Below are 25,827 nucleotides of genomic sequence, written 5' to 3'. Positions count from 1 at the left end.
CACTCTCTGGACTCACTGCAGTGCATCCCCAGTGGGGCTAGTGCACTCTCTGGACTCACTGCGCTGCATCCCTAGTGGTGCCAGTGCACTCTCTGGACTCACGGCACTGCATCGCCAGTGCACTCTCTGGCGTCACTGCACTGCATCCCCCGTGGTGCAAGTGCACTCTCTGGACTCACTGGAGTGCATCACCTGTGGTGCCAGTGCACTCTCTGGACTCACTGCACTGCATCCCCATTGCTGCCAGTGCACTCTCTGGACTCACTGCACTGCATCACCTGTGGTGCCAGTGCAGTCTCTAGAGTCACTGCGCTGCATCCCCAGTTGTGCCAGTGCACTCTCTGGACTCACTGCAGCGCATCCCCAGTGGTGCCAGTGCACTCTCTGGAGTGACTGCAGTGCATCCCCAGTGGTGCCAGTGCACTCTCTGGACTCGCGTCACTGCATCCCCAGTGGTGCCAGTGCACTCTCTGGACTCACTGAAGTGCATCCCCAGTGGTGCCAGTGCACTCTCTGGACTCACTGCAGTGCATTCCCGGTGGTGCCAGTGCAATCTCTGGACTCACTGCAGTGCATCCCCAGTGGTGCTAGTGCACTCTGGACTCACCGCACTGCACCCTGAGTGGTGCCAGTGCACTCTCTGGACTCACTGCACTGCATCCCCAGTGGTGCCAGTGCACTCTCTGGACTCACTGTACTGCATCCCCAGTGGTGTCAGTGCACTCTCTGTACTCACCGCACTGCACCCTGAGTGGTGCCAGTGCACTCTCTGGACTCACTGCACCGCATCACCAGTGGTGCCAGTGCACTCTCTAGAGTCACTGCGCTGCATCCCCAGTGGTGCCAGGGCACTCTCTGGACTCACTGTACTGCATCCCCAGTGGTGCCAAAGCACTCTCCGGACTCCCGCCACCGCATCCCCAGTGGTTCCAGTGCACTCTCTGGACTCACTGCACTGCATCCCCAGTGGTGCCAGTGCACTCTCTGGAGTGACTGCAGTGCATCCCCAGTGGTGCCAGTGCACTCTCTGGACTCGCGTCAATGCATCCCCAGTGGTGCTAATGCACTCTGGACTCACTGCACTGCAACCCCTCTGCTGCCAGTGCTCTCTCTGGACTCACTGCACTGCAACCACAGTGGTGCCAGTGCACTCTCTGGACTCACTGCAGTGCATCACCAGTGGTCCCAGTACACTCTCTGGACACACTGAAGTGCATTCTCAGTGGTGCCAGTGCACTCTCTGGACTCACTGCGCTGCATCCCCAGTGGTGCCAGGACACTCACTGGACTCACTGCACTGCATCCCTCGTGGTGCCAGGGCACTCTCTGCAGACACTGCAGTGCATCCCCACTGGTGACAGTGCACTCTCTGGACTCACTGCACTGCATCCCCAGTGGTGCCAGTGCACTCTCTGGACTCACTGCACTGCATCCCCAGTGGTGCCAGTGCACTCTCTGGACTCACTGCAGGGCATCCCCAGTGGTGCCAGTGCGCTCTCTGGACTCACTGCAGGGCATCCCCAGTGGTGCCAGTGCACTCTCTAGACTCACTGCACTGCATCCCCAGTCCTGCCAGTGCACTCTCTTGACTCACTGCACTGCATCCCCAGTGGTGTCAGTGCACTCTCTGGAGTCACTGCGCTGCATCCCCACTGGTGCCAATGCACTCCCTGGACTCACTGCACTGCTACAGCCGCGGCAGCCGCTCCAGCCGCGGTAGCCCTCCAGCCGTGGCAGCCGCTCCACTCGGTAGCGGCTGGAGCGGCTGCCGCCGCTGGAGCGGCTAGAGCGTCTGCCGCGGCTGGAGCGGCTGCCGCGGATGTAGAGGCTGGCGCGGCTGGAGGGGCTGGAGCGGCTGCCGCGGCTGGAGCGGCTGGAGCGGCTGCCGCGGCTGGAGCGTCTGCCGCGGCTGGAGGGGCTACCGCGGGGTTGACTCGGCTGGAGCGGATGCCGAGGCTGGAGCGCCACTCTCTGGACTCACGGAAATGCATTCTCAGTGGTGCCAGTGCACTCTCTGGACTCACTGCTCTGCATCCCCAGTGGTGCTAGTGCACTCTGTGGACTCACTGCAGTGCATCCCCAGTGGTGCCATTGCACTCTCTGGACTCACTGCACCGCATTCCCACTGGTGTCAGTGCAGTCTGTGGACTCACTGCACTGCATCCACAGTGGTGCCAAAGCACTCTCTGGACTCCCGGCACCGTATCCCCAGTGGTGCCAGTGCATTCTCTGGACTCACGGCACTGCATCCCCATTGGTGCCAGTGCACTCTCTGGACTCACTGCACTGCATCCCCAGTGGTGCCAGTGCACTCTCTGGACTCACTGCACTACATCCCCAATGGTGCCAGTGCACTCTCTTTACTCACTGCACTGCATCCCCAAGGTGCCAGTGCACTCTCTGGACTCACTGCACTGCTCCAGCCGCGGCATCCTCTCCAGCCGCACCAGCCGCGGCATCCGCTCCAGCCTCGGCATCCGCTCCAGCCGCGTTAACCGCTCCAGCCGCGGTAGCTCCTGCAGCCGCGCCAGCCGCTCCAGCCGCGGCAGCCGCTCCAGCCGCTCCAGCCGCGGCATCCGCTCCAGCCGCGGCAGCCGCTCCAACCGCGGCAGCCGCTCCAGCCGCGGCAGCCGCTCCAGCCGCTACCGAGTGGAGCGGCTGCCACGGCTGGAGGACTACCGCGGCTGGAGCGGCTGCCGCGGCTGGAGCAGTGCAGTGAGTCCAGGGAGTGCAAAGGCACCAGTGGGGATGGAGTGCAGTGAGTCCAAAGACTTCACTGTCACCACTGGGAATGCAGTGCAGTGAGTCCAGAGAGTGCACTGGCACCACTGGCGATGCAGTGAAGTGAGTGCAGAGAGTGCAATGGCACTACTGGGGATGCACTGCAGTGAGTCCAGAGAGTGCACTGGCACCACTGGGGATGCAGTGCACTGAGTCCAGAGAGTGCACTGGCACCACTGGGGATGCCCTGCAGTGAGTCCAGAGAGTGCACTGGCACCACTGGGGATGCAGTGCAGTGAGTCCAGGGATAGCACTGGCACCACTGGGGATGCAGTGCAGTGAGTCCAGAGAGTGCACTGGCACCACTGGGGATGCCCTGCAGTGAGCCCAGAGAGTGCACTGGCACCACTGGGGATGCAGTGCATTGAGTCCAGTGAGTGCACTGGCACCACTGGGGATGCACTGCAGTGAGTCCAGAGAGTGCACTGGCACCACTGAGAATGCACTTCAGTGAGTCCAGAGAGTGCACTGGCACCACTGGGGATGCACTGCAGTGAGTCCAGAGAGTGCACTGGCACCACTGGGGATGCACTACAGTGAGTCCAGGGATAGCACTGGCACCACTGGGGATGCAGTGCAGTGAGTCCAGAGAGTGCACTGGCACCACTGGGGATGCAGTGCAGTGAGTCAAGAGAGTGCACTGGCAGGACTGGGGATGCAGTGCAGTGAGTCCAGAGAGTGCACTGGCACCACTGGGGATGCAGTGCAGTGAGTCAAGAGAGTGCACTGGCAGGACTGGGGATGCAGTGCAGTGAGTCCAGAGAGTGCACTGGCACCACTGGGGATGCCCTGCAGTGAGTCCACAGAGTGCACTGGCACCACTGGGGATGCAGTGCAGTGAGTCCAGAGAGTGCACTGGCACCACTGGGGATGGACTGCAGTGAGTCCAGAGAGTGCACCTGCACCACTGGGGCTTCAATGCAGTGAGTCCAGAGAGTGCACTGGCACCACTGGGGATGCAGTGCAGTGAGTCCAGAGAGTGCACTGGCACCACTGAAAATGCACTTCAGTGTGTCCAGAGAGTGCACTGGCACCACTGGGGATGCACTGCAGTGAGTCCAGAGAGTGCACTAGCGCCACTGGGGATGCAGTGCAGTGAGTCCAGAGAGTGCACTGGCACCACTGGGGATGCACTGCAGTGAGTCCAGTGAGTGCACTGGCACCACTGGTGATGCAGTGCAGTGAGTCCAGAGAGTGGACTGGCACCACTGGTGATGCTGTGCAGTGAGTCCAGAGAGTGGCGCTCCAGCCTCGGTTTCCGCTCCAGCCGCGTCAACCGCTCCAGCCGCGGTAGCCCCTCCAGCCGCGGCAGACGCTCTAGACGCTCCAACCGCGTCAGCCTCTCCAGCCGCGTTAGCCCCTCCAGCCGCGGCAGCCGCTCCAGCCGCGGCAGCCGCTCCAGCCGCTCCAGCCGCGGTAACCGCTCCAAACGCGGCAGGAGCTCCAGCCGCGGCAGCCGCTCCAGCCGCTCTAGCCGCGGCAGCCGCTCCAGCCGCTACCGAGTGGAGCGGCTGCCACGGCTGGAGCGGTTGCCGCGGTTGGAGCGCCTGCCGCGTTTGGAGCGGCTGCCGCGGCTTCCGCGGCTGGAGCGGCTGCCGCGGTTGGAGAGTCTGCCGCGTATGCCGCGGACGGAGCGGCTGCCGCGGCTGGAGCGGCTGCCGCGGTTGCCGCGGCTGCCGAGGCTGGAGGGCTACCGCGGCTGGAGCGACTGCCGCGGCTGGAGTAGTGCAGTGAGTCCAGAGAGTGCACTGGCACCACTGGGGATGCAGTGCAGTGAGTCCAGAGAGTGCACTGTCACCTTTGGGGATGCACTGCAGTGTCTGCAGAGAGTGCCCTGGCACCACTAGGGATGCAGTGCAGTGAGTCCAGAGAGTGCACTGGCACCACTGGGGATGCAGTGCAGTGAGTCCAGAGAGTTCACTGGCGCCACTGGAGATGCACTTCAGTGAGTGTAGAGACTGCACTGGCACCACTGGGGATGCAGTGCAGTGAGTCCAGAGAGAGCACTGGCAGCACTGGGGATGCAGTGCAGTGAGTCCAGAGAGTGCACTGGCACCACTAGGGATGCACTGCAGTGAGTCCAGAGAGTGCACTGGCACCACTGGGGATGCACTGCAGTGAGTCCAGAGAGTGCACTGGCACCACTCGGGATGCAGTGCAGTGAGTCCAGAGAGTGCATTAGCACAACTGGCGATGCATTGACGCGAGTCCAGAGAGTGCACTGGCACCACTGGGGATGCACTGCAGTCACTCCAGAGAGTGCACTGGCACCACTGGGGATGCGGTGCAGTGAGACCAGAGAGTGCACTGGTACCACTGGGGATGCAGTGCAGTGAGTCCAGTGAGTGCACTGGAACCACTGGGGATGCGGTGGCGGGAGTCCAGAGAGTGCTTTGGCACCACTGGGGATGCAGTACAGTGAGTCAAGAGAGTGCACTGGCACCAATCGGGATGCAGCGCAGTGACTCTAGAGAGTGCACTGGCACCACTGGGGATGCAGTACAGTGAGTCCAGAGAGTACACTGGCACCACTGGGGATTCAGTGCAGTGAGTCTAGAGAGTGCACTGGCACCACTGGGGATGCACTGCAGTGAGTCCAGAGTGCACTAGCACCACTGGGGATGCACTGCAGTGAGTCCAGAGAGTGCACTGGCACCACCGGGAATGCACTGCAGTGAGTCCAGAGAGTGCACTGGCACCACTCAGGGTGCAGTGCGGTGAGTCCAGAGAGTGCACTGGCACCACTGGGGATGCAGTACAGTGAGTCCAGAGGGTGCACTGGCACCACTGGGGATGCACTGCAGTGAGTCCAGAGTGCACTAGCACCACTGGGGATGCACTGCAGTGAGTCCAGAGAGTGCACTGGCACCACTGGGGATGCACTGCAGTGAGTCCAGAGAGTGCACTGGCACCACCGGGAATGCACTGCAGTGAGTCCAGAGAGTGCACTGGCACCACTCAGGGTGCAGTGCGGTGAGTCCAGAGAGTGCACTGGCACCACTGGGGATGCAGTACAGTGAGTCCAGAGGGTGCACTGGCACCACTGGGGATGCACTGCAGTGAGTCCAGAGTGCACTAGCACCACTGGGGATGCACTGCAGTGAGTCCAGAGAGTGCACTGGCACCACCGGGAATGCACTGCAGTGAGTCCAGAGAGTGCACTGTCACCACTGGGGATGCACTTCAGTGAGTCCAGAGAGTGCACTGGCACCACTGGGGATGCAGTGACGCGAGTCCAGAGAGTGCACTGGCAGCACTGGGGATGCAGTGCAGTGAGTCCAGAGAGTGCACTGGCACCACTGGGGATGCACTGCAGTGAGTCCTGAGAGTACACTGGCTCCACCGGGGATGCCCTGCAGTGAGTCCAGAGAATGCACAGGCAGCACTGGGGATGCAGTGCAGTGAGTCCAGAGAGTGCACTGGCTCCACTGGGGATGCACTGCAGTCACTCCAGAGAGTGCACTGGCACCACTGGCGATGCGGTGCAGTGAGTCCAGAGAGTGCACTGGAACCACTGGGGATGCGGTGGCGGGAGTCCAGAGAGTGCTTTGGCACCACTGGGGATGCAGCGCAGTGACTCCAGAGAGTGCACTGGCACCAGTGGGGATGCGGTGCAGTGAGTCCAGAGAGTGCACTGGCACCACTCAGGGTGCAGTGCGGTGAGTCCAGAGAGTGCACTGGCACCACTGGGGATGCAGTACAGTGAGTCCAGAGAGTGCACTGGCACCACTGGGGATGCACTGCAGTGAGTCCAGAGTGCACTAGCACCACTGGGGATGCACTGCAGTGAGTCCAGAGAGTGCACTGGCAGCAATGGGGAATGCAGTGCAGTGAGTCCAGAGAGTGCACTGGCACCACTGGGGATGCAGTGCAGTGAGTCCAGAGAGTGCACTGTCACCACTGGGGATGCACTGCAGTGAGTCCAGAGTGCACTAGCACCACTGGGGATGCACTGCAGTGAGTCCAGAGAGTGCACTGGCACCACCGGGAATGCACTGCAGTGAGTCCAGAGAGTGCACTGGAACCACTGGGGATGCCCTGCAGTGACTCCAGAGAGTGCACCTGCACCACTGGGGATGCACTACAGTGAGTCCAGGGATAGCACTGGCACCACTGGGGATGCAGTGCAGTGAGTCCAGAGAGTGCTCTGGCACCACCGGGGATGCCCTGCAGTGAGCCCAGAGAGTGCACTGGCACAACTTGGGATGCAGCGCAGTGAGTCCAGTGAGTGCACTGGCACCACTGGGGATGCAGTGCAGTGAGTCCAGAGAGTGCACTGGCACCATTGGGACGCACTGCAGTGAGTCCAGAGAGTGCACTGGCACCACTGGGGATGCACTACAGTGAGTCCAGGGATAGCACTGGCACCACTGGGGATGCAGTGCAGTGAGTCCACAGAGTGCACTGGCACCACTGGGGATGCAGTGCAGTGAGTCCAGAGAGTGCACTGGCACCACTGATGATGCAGTACAGTGAGTCCAGTGAGTGCACTGGCACAACTGGGGATGTAGTGCAGTGACTCGAGAGAGTGCACTGGAACCACTGGGGATGCAGTGCCGCGAGTCCAGAGAGTGCACTGGCTCCACTGGGGATGCGGTGCCGGAGGTCCAGAGAGTGCATTGGCACCACTGGGGATGCAGTGCACTGACTCCAGAGAGTGCACTGGCACCACTGGGGATGCAGTGCAGTGAGCCCAGAGAGTGCACTGGCACCACTGGGGATGCGGTGCCGGGAGTCCAGAGAGTGCTTTGGCACCGCTGGGGATGGCCTGCAGTTACTCCAGAGAGTGCACAGGCACCAAGGGGGATGCACATCAGTGAGTCCAGAGAGTGCACTGGCACCACTGGGGATGCACTTCAGTGAGTCCAGAGAGCGCACTGACACCACTGGGGATGCAGTGCAGTGAGTCCAGAGAGTGCACTTGCACCACTGAGAATGCACTTCAGTGAGTCCAGAGAGTGCACTGGCACCACTGGGGATGCACAGCAGTGAGTCCAGAGAGTGCATTGGCACCACTGGGGATGCAGTGCAGTGAGTCCAGAGAGTGCACTGGCACCACTGGGGATGCAGTACAGTGAGTCCAGAGAGTGCACTGGCACCACTGGGGATGCAGTGCAGTGAGTCCAGAGAGTGCACTGGCACCACTGGGGATGCAGTGCAGTGAGTCCAGAGAGTGCACTGGCACCACTGGGGATGCACTGCAGTGAGTCCAGAGAGTTCACTGGCACCACTGGAGATGCACTTCAGTGAGTGCAGAGACTGCACTGGCACCACTGGGGATGCAGTGCAGTGAGTCCAGTGAGTGTACAGGCACCACTGGGGATGCAGCGCAGTGAGTCCAGAGAGTGCACTGGCACCACTGAGAATGCACTTCAGTGTGTCCAGAGAGTGTACTGGCACCACTGGTGATGCACTGCAGTGAGTCCAGAGAGTGCACTGGCACCACTGTGGATGCAGTGCAGTGAGTCCAGAGAGTGCACTGGCACAACTGGGGATGCAGTGCAGTGAGTCCAGAGAGTGCACTGGCACCAGTGGGGATGCAGTGCAGTGAGTCCAGAGTGTGCACTGGCACCACTGGGAATGCAGTGCAGTGAGTCCAGAGATCGCACTGGCACCACGGGGGATGCAGTGCAGTGAGTCCAGAGAGTGCACTGGCACCACTGGGGATGCAGTGCAGTGAGTCCAGAGAGTGCACTGTCACCACTGGGGATGCACTGCAGTGAGTCCAGAGTGCACTAGCACCACTGGGGATGCACTGCAGTGAGTCCAGAGAGTGCACTGGCACCACCGGGAATGCACTGCAGTGAGTCCAGAGAGTGCACTGGGGATGCACTTCAGTGAGTCCAGAGAGTGCACTGGAACCACTGGGGATGCAGTGCAGTGAGTCCAGAGAGTGCACCTGCACCACTGGGGATGCACTACAGTGAGTCCAGGGATAGCACTGGCACCACTGGGGATGCAGTGCAGTGAGTCCAGAGAGTGCTCTGGCACCACTGGGGATGCCCTGCAGTGACCCCAGAGAGTGCACTGGCACCACTTGGGATGCAGCGCAGTGAGTCCAGTGAGTGCACTGGCACCACTGGGGATGCAGTGCAGTGAGTCCAGAGAGTGCACTGGCACCATTGGGACGCACTGCAGTGAGTCCAGAGAGTGCACTGGCACCACTGGGGATGCACTACAGTGAGTCCAGGGATAGCACTGGCACCACTGGGGATGCAGTGCAGTGAGTCCACAGAGTGCACTGGCACCACTGGGGATGCAGTGCAGTGAGTCCAGAGAGTGCACTGGCACCACTGGGGATGCAGTGCAGTGAGTCCAGAGAGCGCACTGGCACCACTGATGATGCAGTACAGTGAGTCCAGTGAGTGCACTGGCACAACTGGGGATGTAGTGCAGTGACTCGAGAGAGTGCACTGGAACCACTGGGGATGCAGTGCCGCGAGTCCAGAGAGTGCACTGGCTCCAATGGGGATGCGGTGCCGGAGGTCCAGAGAGTGCATTGGCACCACTGGGGATGCAGTGCAGTGACTCCAGAGAGTGCACTGGCACCACTGGGGATGCAGTGCAGTGAGCCCAGAGTGCACTGGCACCACTGGGGATGCGGTGCCGGGAGTCCAGAGAGTGCTTTGGCACCGCTGGGGATGCCCTGCAGTTACTCCAGAGAGTGCACAGGCACCAAGGGGGATGCACATCAGTGAGTCCAGAGAGCGCACTGGCACCACTGGGGATGCAGTGCAGTGAGTCCAGAGAGTGCACTTGCACCACTGAGAATGGACTTCAGTGAGTCCAGAGAGTGCACTGGCACCACTGGGGATGCACAGCAGTGAGTCCAGAGAGTGCATTGGCACCACCTGGGATGCAGTGCAGTGAGTCCAGAGAGTGCACTGGCACCACTGGGGATGCAGAGCAGTGAGTCCAGAGAGTGCACTGGCACTACTGGGGATGCAGTGCAGTGAGTCCAGAGAGTGCACTGGCACCACTGGGGATGCAGTGCAGTGAGTCCAGAGAGTGCACTGGCACCACTGGGGATGCACTGCAGTGAGTCCAGAGAGTTCACTGGCACCACTGGAGATGCACTTCAGTGAGTGCAGAGACTGCACTGGCACCACTGGGGATGCAGTGCAGTGAGTCCAGTGAGTGTACAGGCACCACTGGGGATGCAGCGCAGTGAGTCCAGAGAGTGCACTGGCACCACTGAGAATGCACTTCAGTGTGTCCAGAGAGTGTACTGGCACCACTGGTGATGCACTGCAGTGAGTCCAGAGAGTGCACTGGCACCACTGTAGATGCAGTGCAGTGAGTCCAGAGAGTGCACTGGCAACACTGGGGATGCAGTGCAGTGAGTCCAGAGAGTGCACTGGCACCAGTGGGGATGCAGTGCAGTGAGTCCAGAGTGTGCACTGGCACCACTGGGAATGCAGTGAAGTGAGTCCAGAGATCGCACTGGCACCACGGGGGATGCACTGCAGTGAGTCCAGAGAGTGCACTGGCAGCACTGGGGATGCAGTGCAGTGAGTCCAGAGAGTGCTCTGGCACCACTGGTGATGCAGTGCCGTGAGTCCAGAGAGTGCACTGGCACCACTGGGGATGCAGTGCAGTGAGTCCAGAGAGTGCACTGGCACCACTGGTGATGCACTGCAGTTACTCCAGAGAGTGCACGGGCACCACTGGTGATGCGGTGCGGAGAGTCCAGAGAGTGCACTGGCACCACTGGTGATGCACTGCAGTGAGTCCAGAGAGTGCACTGGCACCACTGAGAATGCCCTTCAGTGAGTCCAGAGAGTGCACTGGCACCACTGGGGATGCACTGCAGTGAGTCCACAGAGTGCACTAGCACCACTGGGGATGCAGTGCAGTGAGTGCAGAGAGTGTACTGGCAGCACTGGGGATGCACTGCAGTGAGTCCAGAGAGTGCACTGTCACCACTGGGGATGCAGTACAGTGAGACCAGAGAGCGCACTGGCACCACTGGGGATGCAGTGCAGTGAGTCCAGAGAGTGCACTGGCACCACTGGGGATGCACTTCAGTGAGTCCAGAGAGCGCACTGGCACCACTGGGGATGCACTGCAGTGAGTCCAGAGAGTGCACTGGCACCACTGAGAATGCACTTCAGTGAGTCCAGAGAGTGCACTGGCACCACTGGGGATGCACTGCAGTGAGTCCAGAGAGTGCACTAGCACCACTGGGAATGTAGTGCAGTGAATCCAGTGAGTGCACTGGCACCAGTGGAGATGCACTGCAGTGAGTCCAGAGAGTGCACTGGCACCACTGGGGATGCACTGCAGTGAGCCCAGAGAGTGCACTGGCACCACTGGAGATGCAGTACAGTGAGTCCAGTGAATGCACTGGCAACACTGGGGATGCAGTGCAGTGAGTCCAGAGAGTGCACTGGCACCACTGGTGATGCAGTATAGTGAGTCCAGTGAGTGCACTGGCACCACTGGGGATTCAGTGCAGTGAGTCCAGAGAGTGCACTGGCACCACTGGGGATGCACTGCAGTGAGTCCAGAGAGTGCACTGGCACCACTGATGATGCAGTACAGTGAGTCCAGTGAGTGCACTGGCACCACTGGGGATGTAGTGCAGTGACTCGAGAGAGTGCACTGCCACCACTGGGGATGCAGTGCAGTGACTCCAGAGAGTGCACTGGCACCACTTGGGATGCAGTGCAGTGAGTCCAGAGAGTGCACTGGCACCAGTGGGTATGCACTGCAGTGAGTCCAGAGAGTGCATTGGCACCACTGGGGATGCAGTGCAGTGAGTCCAGAGAGTGCACTGGCACCACTGGGGATGCACTGCAGTGAGTCCACAGAGTGCACTGGTACCACTGGGGATGCAGTGCAGTGAGTCCAGAGAGTGCACTGGCACCAGTGGGGATGCACTGCAGTGAGTCCAGAGAGTGCACTGGCACCACTGGGGATGCACTGCAGTGAGTCCAGAGAGTGCAGTGGCACCACTGGGGATGCAGTGCAGTGAGTCCAGAGAGCGCACTGGCACCACTGGGGTTGCACTGCAGTGAGTCCAGAGAGTGCACTGGTACCACTGGGGATGCACTGCAGTGAGTCCAGAGAGTGCACTAGCACCACTGGGGATGCAGTGCAGTGAATCCAGTGAGTACACTGGCACCACTGGGGATGCAGTGCAGTGAGTCAAGAGAGTGCACTGGCACCACTGGGGATGCACTGCAGTGAGCCCAGAGAGTGCACTGGCACCACTGGGGATGCGGTGCCGGGAGTCCAGAGAGTGCACTGGCACCACTGGGGATGCAGTGCAGTGAGTCCAGAGAGTGCACTGGCACCACTGGGGATGCAGTGCAGTGAGTCCAGAGAGTGCACTGGCACCACTGGTGATGCACTGCAGTGAGTCCAGAGAGTGCTCTGGCACCACTGGGGATGCAGTGCAGTGAGTCCAGACAGTGCACTGGCACCACTGGGAATGCAGTGCAGTGAGTCCAGAGAGTGCACTGGCACCACTGGTGATGCACTGCAGTTACTCCAGAGAGTGCACTGGCACCACTGGGGATGCGGTGAGGTGAGTCCAGAGAGTGCACTGGCACCACTGGGAATGCAGTGCAGTCAGTCCAGTGAGTGTACTGGCACCACTGGGGATGCACTGCAGTGAGTCCAGAGAGTGCACTGGCACCACTGAGAATGCCCTTCAGTGAGTCCAGAGAGTGCACTGGCACCACTGGGGATGCACTGCAGTGAGTCCACAGAGTGCACTAGCACCACTGGGGATGCAGTGCTGTGACTCCAGAGAGTGCACTGGCACCACTGGGGATGCACTTCAGTGAGTCCAGAGAGTGCCCTGGCACCACTGGGGATGCAGTGCAGTGAGTCCAGAGAGTGCATTGGCACCACTGGGGATGCAGTGCAGTGAGTCCAGAGAGTGCACTGGCACCACTGGGTCTGCAGTGCAGTGAGTCCAGAGAGTGCACTGGCACCACTGGGGATGCAGTGCAGTGAGTCCAGAGAGTGCACTGGCAGCACAGAGGATGCAGTGCAGTGAGTCCAGAGAGTGCTCTGGCACCACTGGTGATGCAGTGCAGTGAGTCCAGAGAGTGCACTGGCACCACTGGGGATGCAGTGCAGTGAGTCCAGAGAGTGCAATGGCACCACTGGGGATGCACTGCAGTGAGTCCACAGAGTGCACTGGCACCAGAGGGAATGCACTGCAGTGAGTCCAGTGAGTGCACTGGCACCACTGGGGATGCAGTGCAGTGAGTGCAGAGAGTGCACTGGCACCACTGGACATGCAGTGCAGTGAGTCCAGAGAGTGCACTGGCACCACTGGGGATGGGTTTCAAGCCAACTGCATTAACCGCTCATGCTTCTTTCTTATGAGACGTTAGTAAACCAATTACATAGCCTTGTCAAGACTAAATCACAGGTAAAAATCCTGTACATCTCATGTGGCCAACCACTCCCAACTAGGATTCCAAGAACCAGGAGGTTCGGTGAAAATAGGGCTAGTGCTATTAGAGGGGTGATTATTAGGGTAAGCCCTAAGCTGTCTTTAATGGAGAAGTACGGGTGGAATGGGATTTTGTCGCAGTCTGATACGATTCCTAGTGGGTTATTTGAGCCTGATTCGTGTAGGAAGGTTAGGTGGACTAGGGTGATTCCTGCAATTAGGAAGGGCAGTAGGAAGTGGATGGCGAAGAATCGGGTTAAGGTTGGATTGTCTACTGAGAATCCTCCTCAGGCTCATTCTACTAGAGTTTGCCCAATGTACGGGATGGCTGAGAATAGGTTGGTGATTACGGTGGCCCCTCAGAATGACATTTGTCCTCATGGTAGGACATACCCTACGAAGGCAGTTGCTATTAGGGTGAGTAGGAGGATTACTCCTGTGTTTCAGGTTTCTTTGTATAGGTAGGAGCCGTAGTAGAGGCCTCGTCCGATGTGTAAGTAGATGCAGATAAAGAAGAGCGAAGCACCGTTGGCGTGGAGGTTGCGGATGAGCCATCCGTACTGGACGTCTCGGCATGTGTGAGCTACTGAGGAGAAGGCGAGTGAAGTGTCTGCGGTGTAGTGTATGGCTAGTAGCAGGCCTGTTAGGATTTGTGTGGCTAAGCAGATGGCTAGAAGGGAGCCGAAGTTTCATCAGGCAGAGATGTTGGAGGGGGCGGGTAGGTCGATTAGGGAGTTGTTGATTATTTTTAGTAGGGGATGGGATTTGCGGATGTTAGGGGCCATTAGTGAGTCTGTGTGTTATTAGGATTATTACCAGGATGGAGAGGGCGAAGGATCCTAGGTAGGCCTTAATTAGCCCTGTGTGTATTGAGGTTGCGGCTTTGCTTGCGGCTACTTGTAGTTCAGCAAGGCCCTCTGGCCCTATTTTTTTGAGTCAGGAGAGGTCGATCAAGTGTAGGGCAATGTTTTGTCCCTTTTCTAGTAGGTTTTTGGAGAAGAATCGGTGTACTAGGGGGTTGAAGTACCCTAATGCAGAGGAGAAGTTTATGAGGGGGTTTGGTTTGGGGTGAGTGAGGGTGTGTGTTATGTTCGATAGTTCTAGGGCTAGGATGATTCCTAGGATTGTTATGAGGATGGCAGCGGTTTTGGTGATAAGGGGTATGGTTATTGGGGGGGTTTTGGTTGGTGTGATGAAAGAGGTAATGATTATTCCTGCTGTAATGCTGCCTAGGGCGAGTCGGGTTAGGGGGGCGGTGATTAGTGGGTTGTTTTCGTTTATTGATACTATTGGGGGGATTCGGGTTTGTCCAGCTTGGACTAGGATGGTTATGCGGATGCTGTAGGTTGCGGTGAATGCTGTGGCTATAAGGGTTAGGAGTAGGGCTCAAGTATTTAGGTATGATGTGTTTAAGCTTTCGATGATGAGGTCTTTTGAGTAGAATCCGGCTAGGAATGGGGTTCCTATCAGCGCCAGGTTTCCGATGGTTAGGCAGGAAGTAGTGACTGGGAGTATTTTCTGTAGGCCTCCTATCTTTCGGATATCTTGTTCTCCGTTTAGGTTGTGGATGATAGACCCTGAGCATAGGAATAGTATGGCTTTAAAGAAGGCATGGGTTGAGATGTGTAGGAAGGCTAGTTGTGGGAGGTTTAGTCCGATAGTGACTATTATTAGTCCTAGTTGGCTGGATGTTGAGAAAGCAATGATTTTTTTGATGTCATTTTGGGTTAGGGCGCATGTGGCAGCGAATAGGGTTGATAGAGCACCTAGGCATAGGCAGGCAGTTAGGGCTGTCTGGTTGGTGGCTAGCAGGGGGTGCATGCGGATGAGCAGGAAGATTCCGGCTACTACTATGGTACTGGAGTGCAGTAGGGCTGATACTGGGGTGGGGCCTTCTATTGCTGCGGGCAGTCATGGGTGGAGTCCAAATTGGGCGGATTTTCCTGCGGCTGCGAGGATTAATCCTATGAGGGGGAGGATTGGGGTTTGGTGGGGGTGTACGGCTTGTTGGATCTCTCAGGTGTTGAATGTTGAAGCTAGTCATGCTATGCTCAGGATCAGTCCGACGTCTCCGATTCGGTTGTAGATTACGGCTTGTAGGGCGGCGGTGTTGGCATCTGCTCGGCCTTGTCATCAGCCGATGAGAAGGAAGGACATGATTCGTACTCCTTCCCAGCCTACGAATAGGAGGAATATGTTGTTTGCGGTTGTTAGGAGGAGTATGGCGACTAGGAATGTCAGTAGGTAGGTGAAAAATTTTGTTACGTATGGCTCTGAGGCCATGTATCATATGGCGAATTGTAGGATTGATCATGTTACAAATAGGGCGATTGGAAGAAATGTTATTGAGTATTGGTCTATTTTTAGGCTCAGGGGGATTTTAAAGTTTATAATGAATTTTCACTCCCAGTGGCAGGTGACAGATTCTATTCCCGAGTAGATGAATGCAGTTGTAGGGGCTAGGCTAATTAGGAATGCGGTTTTAACAGCGCGGGTGGTGGCTTGTGGGGTGTTTTTAAAGTTTTTAAATAGAAATGGCAGGATGATTGGGGTTAGGAGGATTGTCAGCGTGAGTAGTGTGAGGGAGTTGATTAGTAGTGTGGGGTTCACTACTTTTACTTGGATTTGCACCAAGATGGGTGGTTCCTAAGACCAGTGGATTGCTGTTATCCTTTAAAAGTAAGGGGGCTGAGGTTTTAGGCTCAGATGTAAGAGTTAGCAGCTCTTGTTGGTTAAACCCTCCCCTCGGCAGGTAAGAAGGTTTGAACTTCTATTCTTAGAATCACAGTCTAATGTTTGGTTTAAACTATACTTGCATGAGGGGATTCCGGAGATCAGTTCGGGTTTGAGGATTAGGAGGAATATTGGGATAATGTGGAGTGTTATGAGCAGGTGTTCTCGCGTGGTTGAGTTTTGCATAGATGTGATGTGGGAGGGGATTGAGCCTCGTTGGGTCATTAGTAGTATGAATAAGGTGTAGGAGGCGGTTAGTAGGGTTGCGATTCCTGTTAGGATGATCGTGAAGGCAGATCAGTTGAATAAGGTGATTATAATGGTTAGCTCTGCTATGAGGTTTGTTGTTGGGGGTAAGGCTATGTTTGTTAGATTGGCCAGCAATCATCAGGTAGCTATGAGTGGTAGGAGAGGTTGTAGGCCTCGTGTGAGTAGTAGAATTCGGCTGTGCGTACGTTCATAGTTTGTGTTGGCTAGGCAGAATAGTATGGAGGAAGTCAGTCCATGGGAAATTATTAGGATCATTGCCCCTGAGAATGATCAGTGGGTTTGGATTATTCCTGCGGCGATAACTAGGCTTATGTGGCTAACGGATGAATAAGCGATTAGTGATTTTAGGTCTGTCTGTCGTAGGCAGATTGAGCTAGTCATTAGGGCGCCTCATAGGGCCAGGGTTAGGAAGGGGTAGTGCAGGAGGTTGGACAGTGGGCCCATAAATAGAGTGACTCGTATAATTCCGTATCCTCCTAGCTTTAGTAGTAGGGCGGCGAGGAGTATTGAGCCTGCGATGGGTGCTTCTACGTGGGCTTTTGGCAGTCAGAGGTGTAGGCCGTATAGTGGGGCTTTTACTATGAATGCTATGAGCAGTGCTAGACCTGATAGTATTCCTGTCCATGAGGTGGATAGGGTTGGGTGGGTTAGTTGTAGGGTTGGCAGGTGCAGGGTGCCAATTTTCACGTATAGGTGTATGATTGTGATTAGCAGGGGTAGAGAGCTTACTGGCGTGTAGAATAGCAGGTAGATGCCAGCGCTTAGGCGTTCTGGTTGGTTCCCCCATCGGGTGATTAAGATTAGGGTGGGAATGAGGGTTGCTTCAAATGAGATGTAAAATAGTGCTAGTTCTGTGGTGGAAAAGGCTAGTAGGATGAATGGCTGGACTGCGACTAAGGTTGAGATAAAGATTCGTTTGCGTTGTAGGGGTTCTTGTTGCAGGTGGTTTTGGCTTGCTATGATTATGAGTGGGAGTAGTCAGCAGGATAGTACTAGGAGGGGGGATGAGATTTGGTCAATTCCTGTTCAGTTGGATAAAAATTTGTAGGGGTAGTAGGTTGGGATTAATCACTGTAGGCTTAGGGCAGCGATTAGGAGGCTGTATAAGGTGGTGTTAGTCCATAGAAATTTTGGTGGAGACAGCAGGGCTGTTGGAAGAAGTATGATTGTGGGTAGGATGATTTTTAGCATTGCAGGAGGTTTAGGTTGTGTAGATGGTCGGAGCCATGTGTGCGGGTGGAGGCTACTAGGATGGCCAGGCCTGTGCCCGCCTCACACGCTGAGAAGGTTAGCATGAGAATTGGTACCATGGTGAATGAGGAGACTTGGTTTTCGATGGATCATATTGATAGGCCTACGAATATCGATAATATTATGCTTTCAAGGCATAGTAGGGCGGATACTAGGTGGGTTCGGTGGAAGGCTAGTCCTAGTCCGCTGAAAATGAAGGCTGAGTAGAAGCTTAAATGTAGGGGCGACATAAGAAAGTTACAGGGTTGGCTGTAATCTGCTGGGTCGAAACCAGCTATCTTTTTGGTTAGACTAACTTTCTGTTATTCTGCTCATTCTAGGCCCCCTTGAATTCACTCGTAGGCCAGTCCGAGTGTTAGGAGAAGGAGGATCACTACAGTTCAGGTGAGGGTCATTAGGGGGGATTGGAGTTGGACGGCTCATGGCAGGGGGAGTAGGAGGGCGATTTCTAGGTCGAATAGGACGAACAGGATGGCTACTGAGGAAGAATCGGACTGAGAATGGTAATCGAGCAGATCCAAGTGGGTCGAATCCACATTCGTACGGTGAGAGTTTCTCTGAGTCGGGGTTTATTTGGGCGAGTCAGAAGTTTAATGCGGTTAGGGCGGCGCTTAGGATTGATGATAGGGCGAATATGAACATGAGTGCGTTCATTGCTCTCCTCTGGGTTTATACCAGATTCTAGAGATTGGAAGTCAATTGTAATTAATATACTAGAAGAGCAAGATCCTCATCAGTAGATGGTTATGTAGAGGAATAGTCAGATGACGTCTACGAAGTGTCAGTATCAGGCTGCTGCCTCGAATCCGAAGTGGTGGTCTGATGTAAAGTGGAACTTGATCAGTCGGAAGAGGCAGACGGTCAGGAAGGAGGATCCGATGATTACGTGGAGTCCGTGGAATCCAGTGGCAACGAAGAAGGTAGATCCGTAGACGCTATCAGCGATTGAGAATGGGGCTTCGTGGTATTCTATTGCTTGTAGGGCTGTGAAGTAGAATCCCAAGAGGATCGTTAGGGTTAGGGCGTGGATGGCATGTTTTCGGTTTCCTTCTGTGATGCTGTGATGGGCTCACGTTACGGTAACGCCTGAGGCTAGTAGGATGGCTGTGTTTAGTAGGGGGACTTCTATCGGGTTGAGTGGTTTAATTCCTGTTGGGGGTCATTGGCCTCCTAGTTCTGGGGTTGGGGCCAGGCTCGAGTGGAAGAACGCTCAGAAGAAGCCTAAGAAGAAGAATGCTTCGGATGTGATGAAAAGGATTATGCCGTATCGTAGGCCTTTTTGGACTGTGGGAGTGTGATGGCCTTGGAAGGTGCTTTCTCGTACAATGTCTCGTCATCATTGGAGTATTACTAGGAGTATTGAGATGAGGCCTAGGGTTAGTAGTATGGATGAGTTGTAGTGGAATCACATGATTAATCCTGAGGTTGTGAGTAGGGCGGCGGCTGCCCCGAAGATTGGTCAAGGGCTTGGGTCAACTATGTGGTATGAGTGTGCTTGGTGTGCCATTAGATGTTTTCTTGTAAGTATAGGCTTAGAAGGAGCACGAAGACGTAGGCCTGGATTATGGCTACTGCTACTTCTAGGATGGTTAGGAGTAGTAGGATGATTATTGTTAGGATGGATACTGCAGGAAGGGTGGGTATTAATGCAATGGAGGCTGTAGAGATGAGTTGGATGAGTAAGTGTCCTGCTGTAAGGTTGGCTGTAAGGCGGACTCCGAGGGCTAGGGGGCGGATTAGTAGGCTGGTTGTTTCGATCAGGATTAGTGCGGGGATTAGGGGTGTAGGGGTACCTTCGGGTAATAGGTGGGCTAAAGAGGCTGATGGTTGGTTTCGTAGGCCTGTTAGTAGTGTGGCGAGCCATAGTGGGAAGGCTAGGGCTATGTTCATAGATAGTTGGGTGGTTGGGGTGAATGTATATGGAAGGAGGCCTAGAAGGTTGATTGTAAGAAGTATGATTATTAGGGATGTAAATATTATGGCTCATTTGTGGCCATTTTTGTTGAGTGGGACTATTAGTTGTTTTGTGATTAGGTGAAGGAGTCATGTTTGGATAGTAGAAAGGCGGTTGTTGATTCATCGGTTGTTTGGGGACGGGAATAGTAGGGCTGGGAAGAGTAGGGATAGTAGGATTAAGGGGATGCCAAATAGATTGGGGCTGGAAAATTGGTCAAAGAAGCTTAGGTTCATGGTCAGGATCATGGTGTGGGTTTGGTAGTGAGGGAGGTCTTATTTGATGGGGGGTTGGTTGTGGTGAAGGCTAGTAGTTTTGGTTGGATGAGGAGTGCTAGGGTTAATCAGGTTATAATTATGATTGAAAATCATGGTGCGGGGTTAAGCTGTGGCATATCATTAAGGAGGGGGAAGTCCCTCTTTGGCTAGCTTAAAAGGCTAGTGCTGTTGCATAGCTTCTTAATGATTAGGATGATGATAGAAGGGACGATCAGGCCTCGAAATGTGGGAGTGGGGTTGATTCTACTACAATGGGTATGTAGCTGTGATTAGCCCCGCAAATTTCTGAGCATTGTCCGTAAAAAATCCCAGGCCGGGTGGTAATGAATGAAGTTTGGTTTAGTCGGCCTGGGATTGCGTCTGTTTTAACTCCGAGCGTTGGGACTGCTCAGGAGTGGAGTACGTCTCCTGCAGTAATGATCACGCGGATGGGGGATTCTATTGGGATAACTACGCGGTGGTCAACTTCTAGCAGTCGGAAGTGGCCGTTGGGTAAGTCTGGGGTGGGCACTATGTAGGAGTCGAATGATAGGTCTTTGAAGTCTGTGTATTCGTAGCTTCAGTATCATTGGTGGCCGATGGCTTTTAGGGTGAGGTCTGGTTCGTCGATTTCGTCCATTATGTAGAGGATTTGTAGGGATGGGAGGGCGAGGAGTACCAGGACGATAGCAGGTAGGATTGTCCAGATCAGCTCTACTTCTTGGGCGTCTACAGCATTGGACGAGAGTTTTTCTGTTAGTATGTGGGCTAAAAGGTAGAGAACTAGGCTGCAGATAGCTAGGGCAACGATTAGGGCGTGGTCGTGGAATTCAACGAGTTCTTCTATGATGGGTGATGAGGCGTCTTGGAATCCTAGTTGGGAGTGGTTGGCCACATGAGATGTACAGGATTTTTACCTGTGATTTAGTCTTGACAAGGCTATGTAATTGGTTTACTAACGTCTCATAAGAAAGAAGCATGAGCGGTTAACCTCCTGGGAGACCCAGAAAACTTCACCCCAGCAAACCCGCTAGTAACCCCACCACACATCAAGCCAGAATGATACTTCCTATTCGCCTACGCCATCCTACGTTCAATCCCAAATAAACTAGGAGGCGTATTAGCACTGGCCGCCTCCGTACTGATCCTATTCCTAATCCCATTCCTGCACAAATCAAAACAACGAGCAATAACATTCCGACCACTCTCCCAGCTCCTATTCTGAGTACTAGTCGCCGACCTCCTCGTCCTAACATGAGTAGGAAGCCAACCCGTCGAACACCCATTCATCATCATCGGCCAACTCGCTTCAATCGCCTACTTCACTATCCTCCTATTTCTCCTCCCCGCCGCAAGCGCCCTAGAAAACAAAATACTCAACTGCTAAATACTCTAATAGTTTATAAAAACATTGGTCTTGTAAACCAAAGATTGAAGACTTACCACTTCTTAGAGTACCCCAAACTCAGAAAAAAAGGACTCAAACCTTTATCTCCAGCTCCCAAAGCTGGCATTTTCAATAAACTATTCTCTGACCCTAACCCCTAAACCGCCCGAATAGCACCCCGCGACAACCCCCGCACAAGCTCCAATACAACAAACAAAGTCAACAACAGCCCCCAACCCGCCACTAAAAACATCCCTGCCCCATGTGAATAAAACATGGAAACTCCACTAAAATCCGACCGAACAACAAACACCCCAACATTATTCACAGTAGAAACCCCGAACTTCCAAGCCCCCATAAACCCCCCAAACACCAACCCCCCAAAAACAATTGCCACAAACGCTACTGCACATCCAATCACCCGTCAATCCCCCCAAGCCCCAGGGAAAGGCTCCGCTGCTAAAGCTACTGAATAAACAAACACCACCAGCATACCCCCCAAATACACCATAAACAGCACTAAAGCCACGAACGAAACCCCAAGGCCCAGCAACCACCCGCACCCCGCCACAGACGCTAACACCAAACCAACAACCCCATAATACGGCGAAGGATTCGACGCCACACCCAAAACACCCACCGCAAAGCAAATCCCTAAAAAAAACATAAAATAAGTCATTATTCCTGCCCGGACACTACCCGAGGCCTGCGGCTCGAAAAGCCGCCATTGTTCTCAACTACAGGAACTAACCGCAAGCCCCCAATAATTCTACCCCATCTATGCCATTATGCTTAACCCCCCCCCCCTCCCCCCCCGAGGCGGGGGTATTTGGTTATGCATATTCGTGCATAAATTTATATACCCCATATACATACATACTATAGTACCAGTAATATACATTATATACGGACTATCTTATAAGCAGGTGCTAAACCCATACATGTACACGGCCATTAAACCCTTAAACACACTCCTACCAAACCACCCGGCATGAATGTTCTAGGACCATACCCCACAACACCCAATACAACTCCACTCAAGCGCATAACAAGACCCCATTTTAATGAATGCTCACAGGACATGCTCCAACAACAACTCTCCACCACATATCTCATGCAGTTCGTATCAGACGGATTTATTAATCGTACTCCTCACGTGAAATCAGCAACCCGTTGCACATAATGTCCGGTATGACTAGCTTCAGGCCCATACGTTCCCCCTAAACCCCTCGCCCTCCTCACATTTTTGCGCCTCTGGTTCCTCGGTCAGGGCCATCCATTGGGTTCACTCACCCCTCCTTGCCCTTCAAAGTGGCATCTGTGAGTACTTTCACCTTCTCAATGCGTAATCGCGGCATGTTCCAGCTTTTTGGCGCCTCTGGTTCCTCTTATTTTTTCCGGGGTTACCTCACAGGTGGCTATTCCCAGTGATCTCGGGGGTCCCACAATCTAAGCCTGGACACACCTGCCTCACGGCCTATCCTATATTTCAAGGGTCCCTCGATGAGACGGTTGGCGTATATGGGGAATCATCCTGACACTGATGCACTTTGACCACATTCAGTTAATGTTACCTCCACCCTCCGGGTTAAATGGGGCTATTGGATGAATGCTCGTTGGACATAGCACAAAACAACAAATCATTAAGCGCAACCCCTGCGCTTCACAAACTAAACCAGTAAACTTTCGCTAACCACCATGTAGCATAAACCTTCATCGCCCAATCCCAGCAAACTACCTCTAAAACTCCATTAATCATCCCTTCCATGACATCATCGGAACGATGTATATATACACACAAACACATACAAAATAACTTAAACTTATTAGAGAAACTCCAGTACTAAAAATAGTAAACACAAGCAATAATTTCATATACTTCACTCTCACTCACCACTCAACTATCAGCTAACCACACCCCCGTCCACATAGCTTAACACAAAGCATGGCACTGAAGTTGCCAAGATGGCATAAAACATGCCTGCGGACAAAAGACTTAGTCCTAACCTTACGGTTGGTTTTTGCTAAATATATACATGCAAGTATCCGCGCCCCAGTGTAAACGCCCTCGACCACCTACCCCCATACAGGCCTTGAGGAGCGGGTATCAGGCACACCCAAGTAGTAGCCCAAGACGCCTCGCTAAGCCACGCCCCCACGGGTATTCAGCAGTAATTAACATTAAGCAATGAGTGCAAACTTGACTTAGTTATAGCAACAGCCTAACTTCAAGGGTTGGTAAATCTTGTGCCAGCCACCGCGGTCATACAAGAAACCCAAATCAACCGTCCTATTGACACGGCGTAAAGAGTGGTAAAATGCCTATCCTAGCTAACTAAGATCAAAATGCAACTGAGCTGTCATAAGCCCAAGATGCACCTAAACACACCATTAAGATGATCTTAGGAACTAACGACTGATTTAAACCCACGAAAGCCAGGGCCCAAACTGGGATTAGATACCCCACTATGCCTGGCCCTAAATCTTGATACTTACTTTACCGAAGTATCCGCCAGAGAACTACGAGCACAAACGCTTAAAACTCTAAGGACTTGGCGGTGCCCCAAACCCACCTAGAGGAGCCTGTTCTACAATCGATAATCCCCGATTAACCCAACCACCCCTTGCCAACACAGCCTACATACCGCCGTCGCCAGCCCACCTCGAATGAGAGCACAACAGTGGACACAATAGCACCCCGCTAATAAGACAGGTCAAGGTATAGCCTATGGAGTGGAAGAAATGGGCTACATTCCCTATTCATAGGGCACACGGAAAGAAGCGTGAAACCACTTCTGGAAGGCGGATTTAGCAGTAAAGTGGGACAATAGAGCCTACTTTAAGCCGGCCCTGGGGCACGTACATACCGCCCGTCACCCTCCTCAAAAGCCACATCCCACATAACTAATACCATAAATACGCTGAAGATGAGGTAAGTCGTAACAAGGTAAGTGTACCGGAAGGTGTACTTGGAATATCAAGACGTAGCTATAACACCAAAGCACTCAGCTTACACCTGAAAGATATCTACTAGACCGGATCGTCTTGAAGCCCCCCCTCTAGCTCAACCACACAAAGAGTACACCAAAACTAAAGAATTTACTAAACTAATTAAAGTAAAGCATTTTACAGTCTTAGTATAGGCGATAGAAAAGACACTTAGACGCGATAGAGACCCCAGTACCGTAAGGGAAAGATGAAATAGCAGTGAAACAATCAAAGCGACAGACAGCAAAGATCAACCCTTGTACCTTTTGCATCATGGTTTAGCGAGAACAACCAAGCAAAGTGAACTAAAGTTTGCCCCCCCGAAACCCAAGCGAGCTACTTTCAAGCAGTTAAAGAGAGCGAACCCGTCTCTGTTGCAAAAGAGTGGGATGACTTGTCAGTAGAGGTGAAAAGCCAACCGAGCTGGGTGATAGCTGGTTACCTGTGAAACGAATCTAAGTTCCCCCTTAATCCTCCCTACCGGACATCCTGAACCCTAATGAGATGATTAAGAGCTATTTAATGGAGGGACAGCTCCATTAAAAAAGGACACAACCTCGACTAGCGGATAATTCTTACTACTGATCCTACCGTGGGCCCTAAAGCAGCCATCAAAAAAGAGTGCGTCAAAGCTCCACCACCTAAAAATACCAAAATAAGATGATTCCCTTATCACAAACAGGTCAACCTATGAATATAGGAGAATTAATGCTAAAATAAGTAACTCAGGGCCACACCCCTCTAACGGCGCAAGCTTACATAGAAACATTATTAACAGACCTAGACAGATACAAAAACCCCTACAAGACCACGTATTAACTAACCCTGTTAACCCGACTCAGGAGCGCCTATAAGAGCGATTAAAATCTGTGAAAGGAACTCGGCAAATTAATAAGGCCCGACTGTTTACCAAAAACATAGCCTTCAGCAAATTAAACAAGTATTGAAGGTGATGCCTGCCCGGTGACTTAGGTTTAACGGCCGCGGTATCCTAACCGTGCAAAGGTAGCGCAATCAATTGTCCCATAAATCGAGACTTGTATGAATGGCTAAACGAGGTCTTAACTGTCTCTCACAGATAATCAGTGAAATTGATCTCCCCGTGCAAAAGCGGGGATGTGAACATAAGACGAGAAGACCCTGTGGAACTTAAAAATCAACGACCACCGCGAATCCTCAATCAACCCCACTGGGGCCACTACCATCGCAGAGCCTGGTCGATATTTTTCGGTTGGGGCGACCTTGGAGGAGAACAAATCCTCCAAAAACAAGACCATACCTCTTTACCTAGAGCTACCCCTCAAAGTGCTAACAGTGACCAGACCCAATATAATTGATTAATGGACCAAGCTACCCCAGGGATAACAGCGCAATCCCCCTCAAGAGCCCATATCGACAGGGGGGTTTACGACCTCGATGTTGGATCAGGACATCCTAATGGTGCAGCCGCTATTAAGGGTTCGTTTGTTCAACGATTAACAGTCCTACGTGATCTGAGTTCAGACCGGAGCAATCCAGGTCGGTTTCTATCTATGACACACTCTCCCCAGTACGAAAGGACCGGGAAAGTGGGGCCAATACCACAAGCACGCCCCCCCCCTCTAAGCAGTGAAACCAACTAAACCGTGAAGAGGGCCTTCCCCCACCACTTTCAATCCTAGAAAAGGACCAGCTAGAGTGGCAGAGCCCGGCAAGTGCAGAAGGCTTAAGCCCTTTCCCCAGAGGTTCAAATCCTCTCCCTAGCTTCACCCATGATTCAAATAACAACACTAAGCTGCCTCGTTATATCCCT

General features: G+C 54.0%; 2 long non-coding RNA genes across 2 annotated transcripts in view; one reads left to right on the top strand and one right to left on the bottom strand.

Moving 5' to 3' along the window:
• Positions 1–13,998, top strand: part of LOC310886300 — a 176,379-nt gene extending 162,381 nt beyond the window's left edge. The window contains exon 2 of the long non-coding RNA XR_014575270.1: positions 13,234–13,998. This is a non-coding gene — a long non-coding RNA (uncharacterized lncRNA). The remainder of the gene's footprint in view (positions 1–13,233) is intronic.
• The window catches only part of LOC310886294, a 68,496-nt gene extending 47,445 nt beyond the window's left edge, over positions 1–21,051 (bottom strand). The window contains exon 1 of the long non-coding RNA XR_014575264.1: positions 20,652–21,051. This is a non-coding gene — a long non-coding RNA (uncharacterized lncRNA). The remainder of the gene's footprint in view (positions 1–20,651) is intronic.
• Between the last annotated feature and the right edge of the window lie 4,776 nt (positions 21,052–25,827).

Source organism: Anser anser (assembly GCF_964211835.1).
Source record: "Anser anser genome assembly, chromosome: 25".
In the NCBI taxonomy this organism is placed as follows: Eukaryota; Metazoa; Chordata; class Aves; order Anseriformes; family Anatidae; genus Anser; species Anser anser.
This window is presented reverse-complemented; position numbering and strand designations above follow the sequence as displayed.